The sequence below is a fragment of the Cebus imitator genome, unplaced genomic scaffold (assembly GCF_001604975.1).
Source record: "Cebus imitator isolate Cc_AM_T3 unplaced genomic scaffold, Cebus_imitator-1.0 Scaffold24, whole genome shotgun sequence".
Taxonomy (NCBI): domain Eukaryota; kingdom Metazoa; phylum Chordata; class Mammalia; order Primates; family Cebidae; genus Cebus; species Cebus imitator.
Genome location: NW_016107339.1, coordinates 4,039,885 through 4,062,835, shown reverse-complemented (window position 1 = coordinate 4,062,835; position 22,951 = coordinate 4,039,885). Strand labels below are relative to the sequence as shown.

General features: G+C 39.3%; 1 pseudogene; it reads right to left on the bottom strand.

Moving 5' to 3' along the window:
• Nucleotides 1-1,526: 1,526 nt before the first annotated feature.
• Nucleotides 1,527-6,417, bottom strand: LOC108299874 (annotated as a pseudogene).
• Between the last annotated feature and the right edge of the window lie 16,534 nt (nucleotides 6,418-22,951).

Below are 22,951 nucleotides of genomic sequence, written 5' to 3'. Positions count from 1 at the left end.
TGTTTTAGAACAAGTAGAACACATTTGAGAATTAAGTCTCAGTTTATAATTTATAATATTTTGATACATCTACAAGGGGAACGTTGCCACTAAATGGAATTTCTCTATATTCAGAAGCACTTCAAGCTTTTCTTCCTAGGATTTAGAAATTTATAATGTGAGATATCAGCATTTCCTAATTTTAAAATTTCCCTAGTATATGTAGCCATCAGCAGGTGGTATCTACTGAATAGAGAGGGAAGTTTTTGAAAATTAAACACTGTCTAATTCTCTGCAAAGTTTTTATTTATGAATTAACAGTATTTCCATTTGTCCATTATTCCCAGGGCAAATATGGAAGTTTAATTATGTATTAATAGTAATAAAACTGGATCCTCTTTAAGAGATTGATAAATTAAAAGGCAAATGCTCATATATCATGTATAGTTGTACTATGAGTCTCATGAAAAGTGGGGAGGCAACCCCATTAACTCACCAGAATACAGAACTCAGTCTCACAACTTCTTAGACATAATTCCTCTCAAATCTTTTCCTCAAAGGTTAAATTCTGAAAATAATCTTGTGATTAAGAGAAGAAGACTGTCTACCAATGGACTTATCTGTTACTTCTTCCTTATTGTGAGTTGAATGGCATGACAAAGCAGAAGCAAAGAGGCATACGTCGATTCTTCAAAGTATGAAGTCAAAGCACTGACCAAAGGTCAGTGCTTCCTACCAACACTAGTCATTAGAGAAATGCAATCAAAACCACCTCAAGATACCATCTCACGCCAGTTACAATGGTGATCATTAAAAAATCAGGAGACAACAGATGCTGGAGAGGATGTGGAGAAATAAGAACACTTTAACACTGTTGGTGGGAATGTAAGTTAGTTCAATCATTGTGAAAGACAGTGTGGCAATTCCTCAAGGATCTGGAACTAGAAATACCATTTGACCCAGCAATCCCATTACTGGGTATATACCCAAAGGATTATAAAACTTTCAACTATAAAGACACATGCACACATATGTTTTTTGCAGCACCGTTGACAATAGCAAAGACTTGGAACCAACCCAAATGCCCATCAAAGATAGACTGGATAAGGAAAATGTGACACATATACACAATGGAATACTATGCAGCCATAGTAAAGGATGAGTTCATGTCTTTTGCAGGGACAAGGATGAAGCTGGAAACCATCATTTTTAGCAAACTGACACAAGAACAGAAAACCAAAAACTGAATGTTCTCATTCATAAGTGGGTGTTGAACAATGAGAACACATGGACACAGGGAGGAGAACATCACACACTGGGACCTGTCTGGAGGTGGGGGTGCTAGGGGAGGGATAACAGGGGGTGGGGAGATTGGGGAGGGCTAACATTAGGAGAAATATCTAATGTAGATGACGGGGGAATGGATGCAGCAAACCACCATGGTATGTGTATACGTATGTAACAAACCTGCACGTTCTACACATGTACTTCAGAACTTAAAGTAGAATAATAAGAAAAGAAAACAAATGAACAAAACCCCCAAAAAGTCAGAGCTTCCACAGCATTACAACAGCTTTGCAGATGTCCACATCATGATAGCTGAAATAGCAAAGCCCAGCAAAAGTTAAAGCTGCAAGTGCCAAAAGCCCTGCCTTGGCAGCTTTCTGTGAGGCATCCCCATGAACACAGTAACAACTTGTCCAAAGCCCCAGTGACCATGAAGAGTGAGGGTTCCAGCCAGGGAGCAGTCCATCACAGAGCAAGGATTCAAATAAGCAGCAAGAAGCAGACCCAGAAGCAAAACACTGACAACCCTCTCACTAGTCCAGTGGAGAGATGGAGCTTTGGAACCAGAATGTGGCTCAGTGACAAGTGAGTGTGCTGCACTCCACACCATTCTTGGGTAGTTCAGCCCTGAAGAAATGCTGAGATCTGAGCAAGTCTGACTACTGGGGTTCACAGCAACAAAGCCAGGCCTCCTTGGGCACTGTAAAGGGCACTCAGCCTCCTGAGAACTGTCCTCTTGTTTCTGAGGGCTCAAGATCATCCACCAGCCCACTCTCTTTTTTTCTTAATTAATCTGGCTAATGGCCTGTTTTATTAACTTTTTCAAAAAAACAACTCCTGGGTTTATTGGTCTTTTGAATAGTTTTTTTGTGTGTCTCAGTTTCCCTCAGTTCTGCTCTAAGTTTTGTTGTTTTTTGTTTTATGCTAGCTTTGGGTTTGATTTGTTTTTGATTCTCTAATTCTTTCAATTGTTAAGTTAGATTGTTAATTTGAGATATTTCTAACTTTTTGATGTGAGCATTTTAGTGCTATGAGTTTCCCTCTTAACACTGGCTTAGCTGTGCCCTAGAGATTCTGGTATATTGTATGTTGTTCTCATTATTTTCATAGAACATCTTGATTTCTGTCTTAATTTCATTATCTAACCAAATGTCATTCAGGGGCATGTTGTTTAATTTCCATGTAATTGTATGGATGTGAGCGATTTTAATTGTGTTGACTTCTATTTTTATTGTGCTATGATCTGAGAGTGTGTTTGGTATGATTTTGGTCCTTCCATATTTGTTCAAGGTTATTTTATGCCTAATTATATGGCCAATTTTGGAGTGTTATGTGGCAATGAGAGAAATATATATCCTGTTGTTTTTGGTGGAGACTTCTCTAGAGGTCTATCAGATCCATTTGGTCCAATTCTGAGTTTAGGTCCTGAATATCTGTTAATTTTCTGCCTTGATGATCTGTCTAATATTGTCAGTGGAGTAGTGAAGTCTTCTACTATTATTATGTGGGAATCTATGTCCCTTTGTAGAACTTTCTTTATGAATCTTGGTGATCCTGTGTTGGATGCACATATATTTAGAATAGATGATCGTCTTCCTCCTCCTCCTCCTCCTCCTTCTTCTTCCTTTTCCTCTTCCTTCTCCTTCTTCTCCTTCTCCTCCTTCCTTTTCCTCTTCCTCCTTCTTCTTCCTTTTCCTCTTCCTCCTCTTCTTCCTCTTCTCCTTTCCTTCTCCTTCTTCTTCTTTTGAGACAGAGTCTTGCTCTGTCACCAGGCTGGAGTGCAGAGGCATGATCTTGGCTCACTGCAACCTCTGCCTCCCAGGTTTGAGCCATTCTCCTGCCTCAGCCTCAGCCTCCTGAGTAGCTGGGATTACAGGCACACACCACAACACCTAGCTAATTTTTGAATTTTTAGTAGAGATGAGGTTTCACCATGTTGGTCAGGATGGTCTTGATCTCTTGACGTTGTGATCTGCCTGCCTCAGCCTCCCAAAGTGCTGGGATTACAGGCATGAGCCACTGTGCCTGGCCAGGTCTTCTTTTTGAATTGAACTCTTTGCCATTATGTGATGCCTGCCCTTGTCTTTTTTATTTTTTATTTTTTTTAACTTTGTTGGTTTGAAACCTATTTTTGAGTGAAATTAGGATTGCAACACCTGCTTTTTTCTGTTTTCTATTTGCTTAGTAGATTTTGTTCCATCTTTTTATTTTGAGTCTATGTGAGATGGATTGCTTGAAGACAGTATATCCCTGGGTCTTGGTTTTTTATCCAGATTGCTACTCTGTGCCTGTTAAGTGGGGGCATTTAGCTCATTTACATTTAAGGTTAGTATTTGTATTTGTGGATTTGATCCTGTCATTTTGCTGTTAGCTGGTTATTAGGTTGCCTTTGTGCGGTTGCTTTACAGTGACACTGGTCTATATGTTTACATGTGTGTTTGTATCATTAATAGCAGGTAGTGGTCTTTCTTTTCATATTTATTGCTCCTTTTAAGATCTCTTATAAGGCAGGTCTGCTGGTAATGAAGTCCTTCAACATTTGCTTTTCCGAAAAAGATCTTACTTCTCCTTCACTTAGGAAGCTTAGTTTGGATGGATATTAAATTTTTGATTGAAATTTTTTTTCTTTAAGAATGTTGAATATAATCCCCCAACCTCTTCTGGCTTGCAGGCTTTCAGCTGAGTGGTCGGCTCTTAGCCTGATAGGAATTCCTTTGTAGGTGACCTACCCTTTCGCTCTAGCTGCCTTTAACATTCTTTCTTTCATTTTGGCCTGCCTTGGAAAACCTGATGATTATGTGTCTTGGGGTTGACCTTCTTATGTAGAATCTTGCAAGAGTTTGGTGTATTTTCTGAATTTGACTTTTGGCCCCTCTAGCAATGTTGGGGAACTTTTCATGGACTATATCCTGAAATATATTTTCCAAGTTGTTTGTTTTCTCCTTCTCCCTTTCAGGGATGCCAATGATTCATAGATTTGACCTCTTTACATAGTTCCATAGTTCTCAGAAGTTTTGTTCATTCCTTTTTATTTCTTTTATTTAGTTTGGTCTGACTGCCTTATTTCAGAGAACCAGTCTCAAGTTCTGATATTTTTTCTTCAGTTTGGTTTGTTCTGCTGTTATTACTCAATTGCATTGTGAAATTCTTGTATTGTGTTATTCAGCTCTGTCGGCTCATTAGGTTCTCTTTCGTACCAACTATTTCATCCTTCAGCTCCTATATCACTTTATTGTGATTCATATTTTTCTTGGATTGGGTTTTGCCATCCTCTTGAATCTCAGTGATCTTTGTCTCTATCCACAGTCTCAATTCTTTTTCTGTCATTCCAGCCAGTTTAGTCTGGTTAAGAATTCTTGTTAGAGAATTGGTGTAGTTATTTGGAGGACATATGACCTTTTGGCCATTTGAGTTACCAGAGTTCTTCTGTTGGTTCTTTCTCATCTATGTCTGTGGGTGTTCCTTTAACTGCAGTGTAGATTTAGTACAGTCAATAGACTTCTTTTCCGGATGTTTTAACTGGGCTAAAACTTGGCATAGAGTTTTATTTGGAACTGACTTCTTGTCTCTGGTTGTAGATGAGGATATGTTAGTGAGGGATTTTTGGTGTTGAAGCTTTGGGTTGTGATCCAGCAGGTAACACTTAAGCTATTGGCCAATGGGTAGGCTCTTGTTTGGTTGTGTGGCTTCCATATGTTTCCTCACAGTTGCAGTTATGTTCCTTCTCAGTGCTCTGAAAGTGTGGCTTCCTCTCCCCCTTGAGTGCTGGCTGTAGTTCACGACTTGGTACTCTTGGGCTGTCCACTGCAGCTCTGGGGTTATCTCAGTGTTTATGTTCTTTCCCTAGCTTAGTGGCAGCAGAGAAAGAGATCTTAGTAGTGGTTGTGGCTGAGGGTTGTTTGCTTGACTCTTGGGGGCTCCATCCCAGAGAGATGCAAGTTAGTAATCACTCAGTGCTGTTGGCCCAAGATGAAGAGTTTCTACTGTGGACCCAAGCCAGGGGTTACCTATCTGGTGATAAGCCATGGGGTGTGTGTGGGACCAACGTGAGATGGACTGGCCTCCTCTCCTTGAGCTGACTGCAGCTTGTTGGAGGTGTAGATAGGGCACTTAGGATAGTTGTTCCTTTGTTTGTTCAAGAGTGTGAAGAGCAGTTCTACTGCAGAGGCAGTGGCAGAGAGGCTTCTAATTGTTCCTGGAGGCTCTGTCCAGAAAGTTGCTGAGTTGGAATTGGCATAGTAGCTCTGGTGATGGGTGGCTGGAGGCCCAGGCCTGGAGGCCCTGCCCAGTGAGAAGATATGGGAACAGCCACCCATGTAACAGTCTTGCCAATTTTCATAGGGCTGCTGTGGTATGCTTGGGGATCACTCCAGTCCCTAGTTACCTTGGATTTTTCAGAACCTGGCAGTGTCAACAGTGAAGGCTGCAAAACAGTACAAATGCCAGCCTATCCCTTTCTCTGGGAGTTTTGGAGGTATAGACCTGCTGCTGGCCCCGTTGCTGGCTTCCAGAATTTTTGCTGGAAGAATTTGACATAGAGCTAGACTAACAGTGACTGTGAGACTCCATTTACTTTTAATACACATTGTAATTCCAAAGCTGCTAAAGTATGAAGAAACTTGCATCATTGACATGATAAAGTATGATAGTCAGGAAGGTGACATAGTGATACTTGGATTCAGATTGAGATCTGAAAGATGCTGGCCGTACCTTAGTGAAAAGAACATTCCAGCCAAAGGCAGAAACACATGCAAAGGGCCTGAAAAGGGGGAAACACAAAGTATAGGGGACTGAAGGGCACTGGCATAGCTGGAACATAGAAGGAGGGAGTGTGGTAGTGGGTGAAATTGAAGAGGTAGACCAAGGTGAGCCCTCACATGTTCTAGGTCATGTGAAATAGTTTTGTCCAGATTCTAACAGAAATAGGTAGCCTCATATATTTGAGGATGAGGAAGAAGTTTGAGAGAACCACGTTTGAGTTTAGAAACAATGATTTTGGGTAAAGTAAAGAAAAGAGATTGAAGGTGAATGGAGGTTTAGTGTGTGATGCTTACATTTAACCCTTAGTGAAGACTTTCTTCTTTGCAATAAGGATATCCCAGAAAGACTGAGGTCCACTTTGGACTTGACTATCTGAAAAGGAATGGTCATCGGATATTGAAGGTCCAGAGTGTCAATGTGCCAGGAGGTCACTGGTAGATCTTAAAGGTAGAATTTTGGCATTTTTGTAGTATATTTTATAAGACATTACTTGGCACATTTTTCCTCCTTAAGTGAGCAGCTAAAAAGCCATGTTTTTGAATGATATTTTTAGAGCACAGATGAAAATGCTTTCTTTAAATTCCTACCTGTCTTATTTTAAAATAAAAACCTACTGAAATTCAGTGACTAGGTCTGGTTTTACAGTAAGAGAAAGGTAGGGTGCTCTCTCAGTGATTGAATTTTCTATGGTTGATCTTTTTGCAGATGCCCCATATCTGGCTTTTAAAATTTCTCAGGAGTATTTTATTTTTAAATTCTAAATATAGTGCCAAAAAGAGTGACTTACAAATGGACCTAAAAGACATTTATAGAATATTTCATCCAACAGCTGCAGAATACACATTCTTTTCATCAGCACATGGAACATTCTCCAGGATAGACTATATGTTAGGCCAAAAAAATAGGTCTCAACAAGTTAAAAAGTGTCAAAATTATATCAAGCATCTTTTCTGATCACAATAGAATAAAACTAGAAGTCAATAACAAAATAAACTTTGGAAACTATACAAATACATGAAAATTAACCAATATACTGTTGAACAACCAATGGGTCAATAAATAAATTAAGTAGAAAATTTAGACATGTCTTGAAGCAAATGAAAATGGAGCACAACATACCATGACCTAAGTGATACAGCAAAAGTGGTACTAAGAGGGAAGAAGTTTATAGCAACAAATGCTTACGTAAAGAAAAGCAGACTTGAAATAAACAACCTAACAATGTACAAGAAAATAAAAAAGCAAGAACAAACCAAACCCCAAATTAGTAGGAATAATAAATATCAGAGCAGAAGTAAATGAGATTGAGATAAAATGTACAAAAGTTTAAGAAAATAAAAATTGTTTTTGAAAAGATAAAATTGGCAAACCTTTAGCTAGACTGAGAAAATAAGAGAGATCAAGTAAAGAAATCAGAAATGAAAAAGGAAACATTACAACTGATAATCACAAAAATACAAAGGATCATTAGAGACTATTATGAACAACTACATGCCAAAAAGTTGAAAACCTAGAAGAAATGGATAAATTCCTGGAAACATACAGCCTACCAAGATCATACCATAGAAAATCTGAGCAGACCAATATTGAGAAATGAGATCAGAGCAGTAATAAAAAGTCTCCCAATAAAGAAAAGCTCAGGACCTAATGAAGTCACTGCTGAATTCTATCAAACATTTGAAGAAGAACTACTACTAATTCTCCTCAAACGATTTATAAGATTGAAGAAGAGATAACACTTCCAAATTTATTTTATGAAGCCAATATTACCCTAATACCAAAACCAAAGACACCACAAAAAAAGGAAACTCTAGGCCAATATATCTGATGAATATTGATGCAAATATCCTCATCAGAATACTAGCAAACCAAATTAAATAACAAACTAAAAAGATCATTCACCATGATCAAGTGGGATTCATCCTCAGGATGCAAAAGTAATTCAACATATTCAAATTAATATATATGATATAACACATGAACAGAATCAATGATTAAAGTCAGATGATCAATGATCATTTCAGTAGATGCAGAAAAATTATTCAATAAAATTCAACATCCTCTCATGATAAAAAACCCTCAACAAATTGGGTATATAAGGAACATACCTCAATATTACAAAGGTCATATGTGACAAACCCATAGCTAACATCATACTGAATGGGGAAAAGTCGAAAGCTCTTTTTAGAACTGAAACAAGACAAGGACGCCCCCTGTCATCACTCTTTTTCAACATAGTACTGGAAGTCTTAGCCAGAGCAATCAGATAAAAGAAAGAAACAAAAGCATTCAAATTGGAAAGGAAGAAGTCAAGTTATCCTTGTTTGCAGATAACATGATCTTATATTTCGAAAAACCGAAAGACTCCACCAAAACACTTTTAGAACTGATAAATGAATTAGTAAAGTTGCAGGATACAAAATCAACACACAAAATCAGCAGTGTTTCTACATCCTTAGAGCAATTGATGTGAAAGAGATATCAAGAAAGCAATCCCATTTGCTACAGCTACAAAAAATACAACATGGGAGTATATTTAATCAAAGAAGTAAAAGATGTCAAGGAAAACTATAAAATACTGATGAAAGAAATTGAAAAAGACACAAAAATGAAAAAAAAATCTATTGGAACAATTAATGTCATTAAAATATCTATACTACCCCAAGTGATCTATAGACTCAAAATGATTCCTATCAAACTACCAATGTCATTCTTCACAGAAATTGGAAGAGCAATCCTAAAATTCGTGTGAACTCACAAAAGACTCCAAATAGCCAAAGCAATATTAAGCAAAGAGAACAAAGCTTGAGGCATCACACTACAAGATTTCAAGTTACACTACAAAACATTGTAACAGAAACAGCATGGTACTAGCATAAAAACAGACATATAGACCGTTGAACAGGATAGAAAATTATTTACAGCCAACTTATTTTTGACAAAGGTGCCAAGAATGTACATTGGGGAAAAGACCGTGTCTTTAATGAATCTAGGACATTTTTTTTAATGAATGCTGGGAAAACGGGATACCCATATGCAGAATAATGAAACTAGATCTCCATCTTTCAGCATATACAAAAATCAACTCAAAATGGATTAAAGACCTGAAACTATGAAGGTTCTGAAACTATGAAACCATTGAAAGAAAACACTGGGGAAATGCTGCAGGACATTTGTCTGAGCAAGGACGTTTTTTGGATAAGACCTCAAAAGCATATATAAGAATAACAAAAGCAGACAAATAGGATTATAACAAGCTAGAAAAACTTCTGCACAGCAAAGGAAACAATTAACAAAGTGAAGAGAAAACAGACCAAATGGGATAAAATATTTACAAACTATCTATCTGACAAAAGACTAACAACGAGAGTATATAAGGAAGTCAAATAACTCAGTAGCAAAAACAAAAATATAATGGAATATTATTCAGCCATAAAAAGAATGAAATCCTGTCATTTGCCACAACCTGGAAGGAACTGGGGGTCATTAGGTTAAGTAAAATAAGTCAGGAACAGAAAGACAAATATTGCACATTCCCACTCATATGTGGGAGCTAAAAAAGTAGATCTCATGGTAATAGAGAGTAGAATGGTGGTTACCAGAGCCTGGGAAGGGAACATAAGGGAATGAAGAGAAGTTGATTAATGAGGGCAAAAATACTGTTAGAAGAAATAAGTTTGAGTTTTGAAATTAGGGAAATTATAGTAACCATTAACATGATTTATAACATAAATTTTAAATTTACTTATCAATTTATAGCACACATTTATTTGAACATTTATAATAATTTATTGTATATTTCAAAATAATAAGAAGATAAAAATGTAATGTTCCCAACACAAAGAAAAAATAAATATTTGAGGTGATGGATATCACAATTACCCTGATTTTGTTTTTTGAGACAGAGTCCAGCTCTGTCACCCAGGCTGGAGTGCAGTGGCTTGATCTCAGCTCACTGCAAGCTCCACCTCCTGGGTTCAAGCCATCCTCCTGTCTCAGCCTCCTGAGTAGCTGGGACTACAGACGCACGCCACCATGCCTGTCTAATTTTTGTATCTTTTAGTAGAGACAGGGTTTCATCATATTGATCAGGCTGGTCTTGAACTCCTGACCTCAGGTGATCTACCTGCCTCGGCCTCCCAAAGTGGTGGGATTACAGGTGTGAGTCACTATGCCTGGCCCAATTACCCTGATTTGATTGTTACACATTGTATACATGTAACAAAATATCATATGTACTACCAAAATATGTGCAACTATGATATATTAATAAAAATAAATTAAAAAGTGACTTCTAATACCTACCAGAGATTTAAAATTTGCTCTTTTGTTTTTAATTAATTAATTAATTAATTAATTTAGACGGAGTTTTGCTCTTGTTACCCAGGCTGGAGTGCAATGGCGCGATCTCGGCTCACCGCAACCTCCGCCCCCTGGGTTCAGGCAATTCTCCTGCCTCAGCCTCCTGAGTAGCTGGGATTACAGGCACGCATCACCATGCCCAGCTAATTTTTTGTATTTTCAGTAGAGACGGGGTTTCACCATGTTGACCAGGATGGTCTCGATCTCTTGACCTCGTGATCCACCCGCCTCGACCTCCCAAAGTGCTGGGATTACAGGCTTGAGCCACCGTGCCCTGCCTAATTTATTTTTATTTTACTATTTTTTGAGACAGAATCTTGTTCTGTTGCCCAGGGTGGAGTGCAGTAGCATGATCTTGGCTCACTGCAGACTGAAATTCCTGGGCTTAAGCAATCCTCCCACCTCAGCCTTCAGAGTAGCTGGGACTACAGGCGTAAGACACAATGTTAATGCTAATTTTATTTATTTTTTGTAGAGACAGGTTTCCACTATGTTGCCCAGGCTGGTCTCAAACTCCTGCCTTGGTCTCCCAAAGTTCTGGGATTACCGGCATGAGTCACCATGCCTGGGCTTCTTTTGGTTTTTAAAATTGGCTTTAAAAATTAGCATAAAATAATATAAAATTGATTAATGGCACCATATCACCCACAGTAAGGTTTTATTCAGTGAATTTTTTCCCATTTTTCAAAGCTTGCTTTCCTCCATCACCTACCCTTCCTAGTCCCTGATGCCATATCTGCCCTGTCAGCCCAGTAACCCATTTAATTTGTTTTTATGTATTTAGTTAAAACTTATATAGTGCTATATGAGCTAAGCATTATTCTAAGCCATTGGAAAACTTTAGAAAAATCTGGTGAATACTGTAGATTTCTTCTGAAAATAATGTTTTTAGATGTCTAAAATATATAGGTTCATAAAGTAAAGCAAATATGTTGAAATAAATTTATTAGATCTCAAGATATTGTAACATAAAGTATATGATTTTTAATAACACAATATACTTTATATTACAAGGCATCCTCCTGCCTCAGTCTCCTGAGAAGCTGGGATTACAGGCATGCACCCATGCCTGGCTAATTTTTTTGTATTTTTAGTAGAGATGGAGTTTCTCCATGTTGGTCAGGCTGGTCTTGAACTCCTGACTTCAGGTGATCCACCCGCCTCGGCCTCCCAAAGTGCTGGAATTACAGGTTTGAGTCACCGCGCTGACCATTCTTTCATTTTATTGATCCTCTCTGCTCCAGTGACATTTTCCTTAATTCACCTTCTCTTTGAATTTCTTTGAAGTGTTTAATTCAACTAAATAAATTTTCTTTCTTGAAGTTTCTTCCTAGATTAACTTCTGAGACTTGCCTCCCCTCCACCTTTTCTTATATTTTGGATTATTTCTTCTTGACTGGAAAATGCAAAATTTGGGAGAATGAGTTTGAAACCACCCTGGATGAGATCTTGTCTCAGAAAAATAAAAAAGCACACAATAAACATCAGGGGGTCATACAAGCTTTATTCAAAATTGCTAAAAACTTAACCTAAATGTCTGTCAACAGAAGAATAAACAAAATGTAATATATTCATATGGTGGAATTTTATACAGCATAAAAAGAACTACTGATACATGCAACAGCACAAATGAATCATAGACACAAAGGATTTATACGGTATGATTCCATTTACATGAATTTCAATAATAGGCAAAAGCAATCTACGGAGTTAGAATCACAGTTACCTCTGAGAGACAGTACTAACGAGGATGGTGCAAGAGGGAGTCATCCAGGATGTTGGAAATGTTCTCTATTTTGATCTGGATGGTGACTACATGAGTGTATTAATTTTTTTCTGTTCCTTCACATTGTTTAAATGGAATCCAAAGTGTGGATTCTTTGGCCATAGACATCAGAACTTTACCTGGGTGGTGGTTATGCGGGTGGATACAGACATGAAAATCATCAGGTGGTATTCTTTAGACGAGATCTGGCACATTCAGGGCAGTAGGGCCACAGACGAGGTTGTATACTTCAGATCTTTACACTTTAGGTATCTTATAATTAAATTTTTAAAGATTCTCTTGTCAGAGAAGTCTGTGGCAGGTGATTAATGTTATAGTCGACATCTGAAGATAAGGCCTCAGGCTCCAGATTTACAGGAGCAACTAGAAGTTTGCATCCTGAGGTTTTTTTTTTTTTTTTAAAGAATCTATCTCATCTGAAATGTTAATTTGCAGAGAATAATAAACATAGGATTATAATACCAGAATTGGAAGGTATGATTAATTCTTAAAATAGGACTAAAGGCCATGCAAAATGATTCGTATTAAGCACTCAGTAAACGAAGAAGTGAGGGGTGAGAAGAAACTGAGACCTTTGTAACAGTTTTTTCCCGTAGTAGGCTGAGAGAGGTTAAGATTCTGTGTCCCAGGTGGGAAGAGGGCATCAGTGTCATAGAACTAGTCCTCTATTGGAAGTCTTGACATTTCTGTCCATTTGAAGTCTTTCTTGATGGCCTCACTGATGACCATTTTGAAGCATGTCATTCTGACTTTAATCACCACCTTCACAAGAGCCATAGCCACAGAAGCTGCAGACTGAACAGCACACAGATAAAGTCACTGCCCATTTAATAGCCTCCCAAAGTCAAACACTCTTTTACCACCCCTGGAAGCCAATTTCAGTGCTCAATCTTCTATTTTCACTCTGCTGTTCTCACCTCTACTGGCTTCATCCTGGAGGATTTCACTTATTTCCACTCACAAACTGGCATTTGAATAAAAAGTACCATCTCTTTGCACAGCATACTCCTTTTTATATTGAAAAGGCTGGTTGGTAAGGTAGCATCTTCTCACGTGCACATGGCAGAAAGGATGTTGCAGAAATATTCTAGAAGTATCCTGAATATTAGGCTGAATATATCATTTTAGTCATTGTATACTTCTGCTCCGGAATTCCTGTTTGGTTCTTTTTTATGATTTTTATCCGTTTGTTCAACTTCCCATATTTAGGCATATTGCAACTAAAGTTCAAAATAACAAAGATGATTTGAAAATATGTATCAAACACAGTTTTACTTACTGAATAATATGTAGTATAGGTTGTGCATTCATTTAACACAAACTTTTTTTTTTTTTTTTTTTTTTGAGACGGAGTTTCGCTGTTGTTACCCAGGCTGGAGTGCAATGGCGCGATCTCGGCTCACCGCAACCTCCGTCTCCCGGGTTCAGGCAATTCTCCTGTCCCAGCCTCCTGAGTCGCTGGGATTACAGGCACGTGCCACCATGCCCAGCTAATTTTTTGTATTTTTAGTAGAGACGGGGTTTCACCATGTTGACCAGGATGGTCTCGATCTCTTGACCTCGTGATCCACCCGCCTCGGCCTCCCACAGTGCTGGGATTACAGGCTTGAGCCACCGCGCCCGGCCCACAAACTTTTTTTTTTCCCCATTTTTTTATTGCATTTCAGGTTTTGGGGTACATGTGAAGAACATGCAAGATCGTTGCATAGTTACACACGTGGCAGTGTGATTTGCTGCCTTCCTCCCCATCACCTACATCTGGCATCTCTCCCCCTGCTATCTTTCCCCAGCTCCCCACCCCCACCCTCCCTCCCCTATTTCCCCTCAACTGACCCCAGTGTGTAGTGCTCCCCTCCCTGTGTCCATGTGTTCTCATTGTTCAACACCCACCTATGAGTGAGAACATGTAACACAAACTTTTAAGCATTTCTTAGGAGCCAGGCATTGTGTCAGATGACTAGGGATTTAGAAGTATATAAGAGATGACTGTCATAGTCAGCTTTGGCTGCCATAACAACGTGCTATGGACTTGAGGCTTAAACAACAGAAATCTATTTCTCACAGTTCTAGAAGCTAGGAAGTCCAAGATCAAGGAGCAAGTACTGTATGTTTTATTCTGTGGTCTCTTCTCTTGGCTTACAGGCAGCTGCCATCTTGTTGTGTGCATACAAGTACAGACCTCTTCTTAGTGCATCAAGGGAGAGGGAGGGAGGGGGAGAGAGGGAGAGAGGGAGAGAGGGAGTGAGAGAGTGAGAGCGAGAGAGAGCAAGAGAGCGAGAGAGAGAGAGAGAGAGCTCTTTGGTGTCTCTTCTTATAAAGGCACTAATCCAATCATGACGGCTCCAACTCATGACCTCAAATTACCCCCCATCTTCAGATATAATCACCTATGGGTTTAGAGGTTCAATATGTGAATTTTGGGGAGACACAGCAATAATGCTTTCCTTAAACTCTTTGGGGGCAGCAATAGACATGTCAGTGAATAACTGCAACTACAGGCTAACAAATGGGATGGTAGAGTATATGCTTAAAAAGGTGGGGCAGCACAAGAGGGCAATTAACCTGGTCAGGAGAGACCAATGCAAACATTTTCCATCCAGCTGAAGCCAGAAATTCAGAAGTAAAAAATAATATGAATGTTTCATTTTTCTTTTCAGAATGCAGTTCTTTAAATTGCTTTGGTAATGAGCTGTGGGTGGGAAAAGACTGGTGGCAGGGAAAACAGAGGTGTGAGGTATGTTACAGCAGTCTAGTTACTAGGGTTAATGTGTGGTTACTGGAGTGATGCACAGAGGCCCAAATGATTTCTGGAAAGCTTTCAATCACAAGCAAGTCATGAAATCACAGACTAGGGAAATAGATCTAACTCTCTGTATTTCAGTTATATCTCCAAGGGAAAAAAAGAAGCAAAAAAATTTATGTAGAATTTTAAGGGAACAATACATTGTTTTATTAATTAATTAATTAATTAATTAAATTGTTTTTGAGACAGAGTTGCTCTGTTGCCCAAGCTGGAGTGCAATGGCATGATCTTGGCTCACTGCAACCTCTGCCTCCTGGGTTCAAGCAATTCTCCTGCCTCAGCCTCCCAACTAGCTGGGATTACAGGCACCTGCTACCATGCCCAGGTAATTTTCGTATTTTCAGTAGAGACGGGGTTTCACCATATTGGCCAGGCTGGTCTCTTGGCCAGGCTGATCTCGAACTCCTGACCTTGTGATCCACCTGCCTTGGCCTCGCAAAGTGCTGGGATTACAGGCATGAGCCACCATGCCCAGCCTACATTGTTTCTTAATAGAGTGCTTTGAGTTGATCTTACATGGTTTCTATCTATAAAGGGGCTAGGCAATGGGGTAAGTTGAATTCGTAATAAACACAGTGAACCCTTTTGTTGTTGACATCTGTAAGTAATATAGTATTTTCTTAAAACTTTTTTTGTTATTTAGCTGTTGATTATTAAAAGACATATGTCACCAGTACTGAAGGTAATTTAAAGTTTTTTGTTTCTTTGTTCTCTCTCTCTCTCTCTCTCTCTCTTTCTTTCTTTCTTTCTTCTTTCTTTCTTTTTGTGGGCAGTGTTTCATTCTGTCACCTAGGCTGGAGTGCAGTGGTGCAATCTTGGCTTACTGCTGCCTAGACCTCCCTGGGCTCAGGTGATCCTTCCATCTCAGTCTCCAGAATAACTTGAACCACAGGCATATGCTGCCACACCCTAGATAATTTTTGCACTTTTAGTAGCAACAGGGTTTTGCCGTGTTGCTCACACTGGTCTCAAACTCCTGAGCTCAAGTGATCAACTCAACTCAGCCTCCCAAAGTGCAGGGATTACAGGTGTGAGTCACCATGCCAGCTAATTTAAAGTTTTATAAAACAATTTAGCTGGAGACTAATACCACCAACCAACTTATACAGGGAGCTAATAATAATAATTAAATAAATTGCAAATATAGAATAATTGAAATAATGAGACTGTTCTATCACCTGCAGCTCTCTACATAACTCCTAGCATACTTGTTCTATTGTCACTCGTGTTGGTGAGAAAATGCTAAAGGGAACTTGATATATTCAATTCCACATCGTTAAAATAGATTTCCATGATGGTTGTAAAATGGCAATTTGAGATGGTGGAATGAAGGGGTAAAATTTGCTGGTGAGGAGTGGTGCCTTCACAGTCCAATCTAATTTCAACAAACAAATGCATAAGTGATTTTTAATAGCATAAACAAGCTAGCATTACATCGTCGGGCGTCAGATGGTGAGAGGGTCATTTGTTTTCCAAAGAACCTATTTGTTTTAGGTTCTTTGATTCTAAAGTCTATATTTGTTTGTTTGTTTGTTTCTGAGTACCGCAAATGTGTTCCTAGGAGGTAGTCATGTTTGGATATAAACTGTGTCAGCCATTTCCACCTTATCAAGCATAAGTCGCTCAAGTTATCGAGCTTAGAAAACAGAGTGAGCTATCATGCATGTGACAGTGGACAGGCAAGTCTTGCTAAGAAGGAGTGAGGGATATGGACATGAGACAATTCTTTGGAAAACTGGCGCAAAACTGCAAATTGTGGCTTTCATGCCACCTCCTCTTTCTGAACATATCTCCCCTCCACAGCCATCACATTCTGGAATCTCATGGTACTTAATTCACGATCAATTAATTGACACATATGGGTAACAATGTATTTTTCTTCCTAAGAGCACATATGCCTTTTAATAATTATAATAAAGTTATTTTAACTCAAAAATGCATTGTTAACAGACTTTAAGGAAAGGATCTTGAATAGAAAATATTTAGGAGATCTAAGGAAGGCCAGTCATAGAAACTTCAGCTGGAATTCCTTGGCAGGCATAAGGAAATTCAAAGGACAGGAAAGTTGTGTGTGTGTTAGAAAGAGAAGCTGATAACAAAAACAGTAGTATTGAAAAGATAAATATGGTAGGCTACACCAATGGATGGAGGTAGAGAGAAGAGAAACCGAAGTAATGACATTCAGAAAATAATTAGCTTTAGTTCTGGAGATTGCATGGTAGCTCTTATTTTCAAAGTGTTGAAAGTTAAGGTAACAGTCACCTCTTTGAAATTTTATGCGCTACACAGCTTGGATTCAAGAAAGTAATCATTCCAGGCCTACAGCAAATCCCTGAGGCCTTCTGAGGAGACACCAGGCTAACCAGAATTCAGTCTTCTCTTCTTCTCAGTCTTCAGTCCTGGCATTTTCTATCAACATATGTGTTCTATGGGTATTTTAAACGTGAATATTTAAAAAAAGGTTTTATTGTGGAAAATTTCAAATGTACACAAAAGTAAAGAAAATTGCCTAATGAACCCAATGTACCAGCCTCACCTGGTTTCAGTCGTCAGTATTTGTTAGTCTTGTTTCATTATTCCCACATAATGCTCTTCTCACCTCCTTTTTAGCTAAAATATTTTGAAGCAAATTCAAGACAGTATGTCATTTTACCTGTAAATATTTCAGTAAGACAATGGCCATCTTAACAAGCATAGACATAGAAATTGGAATAAAAATACATTTAGGTTCTGCGGTGTTTAGATCTCTATGCTAAGCACTTTGCCTGTGTTATGTTGTCCTTTATCCAGTGAGCCAGGCATAACTGTTCTCACTTTTCTGATGGGGAAACTGAAGCCCCGAGAGGTCCAGTAAATTGCCAAAGATCACACAACTAGGAAGTGATGCAGCTGGGATTCAAATTTGCTTTAACTCTCAAGAGCTTGTGCCCTTAACCATTGTATACAAATGCCTCTGCAGTAACAGCATACCTGTCTTCTGAAAACAGACCCACAAGGAACACCCTTGCATGGATGAAAGAACGATTTTGCATGACACAATTTATTCTATTGCCTAGTGTCCTTAAATAAAACTCTTCTTGATTGAGAAATTTTTTAGCAGAAAGAATATTGGGTTTGGAGTCAAATGGGTTTAGTTTGGGCACATTGTTCCATCACTTTATGAAGGCCAGACTTCCGGCAAGTTACTCAGGATCTGAGTCTCAATTTTCTCATCAATTACTGTGAAGATTAAATGAGACACTAGAAGTCCTAGAACAGTTCACTTTATGTAGACTGGAATCAAGTAAATGTTGGTACTCACCCTCTACTTTCTTTTCCTTTCATCTCTTCCCTACACTTCACTGAGTATGCTTTTCCCTCCCCTCCTACACTTTTCCTCCATGCTATGTTGAAAGGACTATATTTACAGTCATATGTTCTAAATTTCCTCATTTAGCATAATTTTGGCTTAATTTCCACTCCTTCATTAGTTCTCATATACATTTCGAAATGGCCGAGCCTGGCTATTACCTTGTATCAATTTTACACGTTCTTCTCATTGCATTTTAAAATGTAAGCTGCCTAAAACACTTTCAGGCTGTCAGCAGGCTATAAATGACCAGTCTCATTCCTTATTGCCACATCTGTAAAGGATTACAAAGCAGTATGTGCTGCTTAAGCCATGGCACATATTTGTCATCATTGTGTTGTCAATTTCAATTAAGCTGAGGTTATCTGATGAATAGATGGGGTGGCCAGAGGAGGGGAGGGTCAGATAGGCTGACGGTTGTTTTGACAGCCTGGCATATTCTTCAAGCCAATTTACAAGACTGCTTTAATTACCTTGGCAGCTCTCCTTGGAGCCCTCTCCAAGTTCCTCACATTAAAAAGTTTTCTCATCAGCACAACCAAAATTATCAATGATTAAAATGTCATAAACCTCCCAGCTCTCTGCTGGGCTCATCATATGGATGAACTCTAAGGTTTTATTGTCTGAGATGTCAAGCTGATTCTCTCGTTGCCATTGGAAACAGTTTAAATCTCTTAAAAACATGAAATAAGCTCTTCAGGTCATACAGCATATTCATATTGTGACTACAGAATTAATAAAATTAGATTAATTAACGTTTTTAGAGCATTTTTTGTTGGAAATTGGTGCATTATTAGTTGGCACTGGGAAACTTACATAAAGAGATTAGACCTTCATGTATGTTGTGTGACTCAAACGTGTAGAATTGTGTAATATTGACTTTGCCGAGATTTAGGGAAGAAAAATGAGTACATATGCACTGATACATACACATACACACATGCATACACACAAATACACATTTACAGATCTTCCTTACCCTCAAGAATAGACATAGGAAAATTATAGTTTTATTTATTTAATTTTTTAAACTTTTTTTTAAAAGAGAGGTGAGGTTTCATTATGTTGCCCAGGCTGGTTTTACACTTTTGGCCTCCCCAACTGCTGGGATTGCAGGTGTGAACCATCACTCCCAGCTGGAAAAGTGTAGTTTTAGAGTCTGAGGGAAGATCTAAACTGGGCATGGTAGTGGCCTTGGAATTATAGGACAGAGGTGTAGATATAATAAATGAGAAATGGGGAAATTCCTATAATTTCATCTGAGGCAAAGCGAAATGGGAATGGGGCAAAGCTGGCATGGGAAATGTTCACAGGAGGAGGAAACCAGCCTGCTGGCCTGTTTGGGCTCCAAGGCAGTGTTTCCTACCTGGGCATCATTTCCTGGCTTTCTAAAAGACCCAGAGAGATGAGTATGGGAATGTGGTAGACATAAGAAGGCAGTGAAAAAGACAGTGCATCAGTTAACTATTGCTGCGTTACTAACTTCTCCAAAGTTCAGTGCCTTAAAACAACACCCATTGATGTTTCACAATTCTGTGGGTCAGGAAATTTGGGCAGGACGCAGCAGAGTTGGCATGACTTCCCATATTGACTGAGCTCATTCCTGCAGCACTGCTCATCTGAGAGTTGGGAGAGGCTGTAACGTCTAAGATGGTCTCACTCACATCCTAGGTGTGATGTTCCCTCCTATCCTCTGGGTTGCCTTGATCCATCTCCACCTGGCATTTCTCTTCATGGAATCCCATTGGGGTAGCCCAGAGTTTTTTGGTTTTTTTTTTGTGAGACAAAGTCATGCTCTGACACCTAGGCTGGAGTGGAGTGGTACAATCACAGTGCATTGAAGCCTGGACCTTCTGTGATCAAGCGATCCTCCCTCCTCAGCTTCTCCGGTAGCTGAGACTACATGCACAGGCCTGGCTAATTAATTTTTTTTTTTTTTTTTTTTTTTTAAGAGATGGAATCTCACCGTCTGTTGCCCAGGCTAGAGTTCTTCACTTGTGGGTTAGGGCAGTAAGCAAACAGAAGTGGAAGTTGCCAAGTTTCTTTCTTTTTTTTTTTTTTCCCAAGATGGAGTCTTATTCACCCAGGCTGGAGTGCAGTGTGGAGTACAGTGGCACAATCTTGGCTCACTGCAACCTCTGCCTCCTGAGTTCAAGCAATTCTCTTGCCTCATCTTCCTGAGTAGGTGGGATTACAGGTGGCTGCCACCACATCCAGCTAATTGTTGTATTTTTGGTACAGGCAAGCTGGTCTCGAACTCCTGACCTCGTGATCTGACTGTCTCGGCCTCCCAAAGTGCTAGGACTACAGGCGTGAGTCACCATGCCCAGCCAGTTGCCAGGTTTCTTAAGGCCTAGGCCTGGAACTGGCATAGTGTCATTTTTGCTATGTTCCATTGATCAAAGGCAGTCACAGTGCCAGCCCAGATTTAAGGGAGGGGAAATAGACTTCACATTTGGATAGGAGATGTGGCATGGGGTTACAGAAATTATATGTGTTCATCTTTGCAGATAATTTTCCACAGATGGCTACCCAAATCCGTTAGAGTGAATGCCTGGTGCCTTTGGTTCATGGCAGGGAGCAATGGCAAACTTTGCAAATCTCACAGTGATAGATGGTAATATTCTGATTCAGTTTCCTTTCGTTGACTTTCGACCTGGATTCTGATCCTTAATTAGCCATTCATAAGCTGTATGCCTATGGTCCCACCTCATACTCTGTGAACATTGCTTTCCTAATTTCTAGTTGGTAATAAACATTACCTGCTCCTAGGGCTGTGCTGAGATGTACTGAAGCTACTTACGCAGTGTCTAGCCCAGTGCCTAGTCAAAATAAACACTCTATAATGTTAATCTCCTTCTCTTCATATTTGATCCAGGAGAGGCATAATGGAGTGTTCATAAGGAAGGTGACCACATAGTTTATTTTTTTTTTTTATTTTTTATTTATTTATTTATTTATTTATTTTTGAGACAGAGTTTCGCTCTTGTTACCCAGGCTGGAGTGCAATGGTGCGATCTCGGCTCACCGCAACCTCCACCTCCCGGGTTCAGGCAATTCTCCTGCCTCAGCCTCCTGAGTAGCTGGGATTACAGGCACGCGCCACCATGCCCAGCTAATTTTTTTGTATTTTTAGTAGAGACGGGGTTTCACCGTGTTGACCAGGATGGTCTCGATCTCTTGACCTCGTGATCCACCCGCCTCGGCCTCCCAAAGTGCTGGGATTACAGGCTTGAGCCACCGCGCCCGGCCCACATAGTTTATCTAAACCAGAACACTTTTCAAGTGCTATGAATAATTATGTAGCTGCTAATAATAATTATGCCAGATAGGAGAGGTAAGCCAGGAGTATCCCAAGTAAACTGGGTCCTCCTGGGCATAAGGAACTGCTGGATTGGGGCAAGGATAGGGCAGTAGCAGTTGCCTTCGGTGAGAACTTGGCAAGGTCTATTTATATTAAATATGTTCTATATTAAAGGCATCGTAAAACAGACAAGAAAGCTCACAAGAGGAAATCAGAACTCAGAGTAACTGCAGGACAATATTGTTTGCCTTCTCTTCCCCTGAGTTACTTTGTCAGCAAAGATGAACCTTGTGACAAATTTATCTTCTGTGTGAGGGTTACAAAAAACTTACAAGGAAATCCACTTGAAAGCATTCTCTACCCCCTTTCTACTCCCCACTGTTTCTCTTTCTAGATCCCCTTACAATCTCTGCATTACTAAATGTATAATTCTAGGAAAGAATAGTTCAGAGTAAGGCCATGAGAGAATGCATGTTGTCAGTCTGGCACCATGGGAATGAAACAGCAAAGAGAAAAAATTCCACTCTATACAGAACCACTTAAAATATGGTTGGTAAAGAAAAAAAATCAGACCCATGATGTTACCAGGGAATTGTTTTGCTTTGAGAAATCTGTAGGAATGACTGGATCTCGTGAGTCCTCAATAGAGATGCTGACATGACAGGCAGAAGAATAAAACATGTTGGAACTGAATAAAAATGATCATGATTGCATGTTATCATAATTTTATGTCCAGATGGTTATAATGTTAAATACTGATGCCGGATTTTTTGCTCCTTAGTTCAGCTAGGTCTGGGTTCTTTTTGCAAGACCAGGAAGAAGTAGATGCATGGACACTCAAAGAATGAGTAGGGTAAAATTTATTAAGTGAAAGGAAAGCTCTAGCAAAGAGAGGGGTCCTGAAAGCAGTTTCCCGGTTGTCTTCTTGAATACCAGGGCTTTTATATTAAAGCTGATGGGGCTGGGTATAAGGCATGAATTCCTGGTGCCTCCACCCTCTTCCCCCAGTGCACAAGTGGGCCCTTAGTCTGCTGTGGGAATGTTCAGACAAGCCCCATGAGCAAGTTCCCTTATCTGCACAAAACATCTGGTCTAAGCACTTGTAGGGTAAGTCGGAGATTCTCTGAGGACCTTCCCTTACTGTCTGACTAAAGTAAGCTGGCTAACTCCTTTCAATGTTAGTTCCATGACTCTCTTGACTATAATTAGTATCAAGTCTTAATGTCCTTTTGTACTTGGACAAAACATAATGGGCTCAATCCTAGATTAATTTCTACAGCACTGTTTTCCAAATTTAAGAAAAACAAGAAAAATTTAATT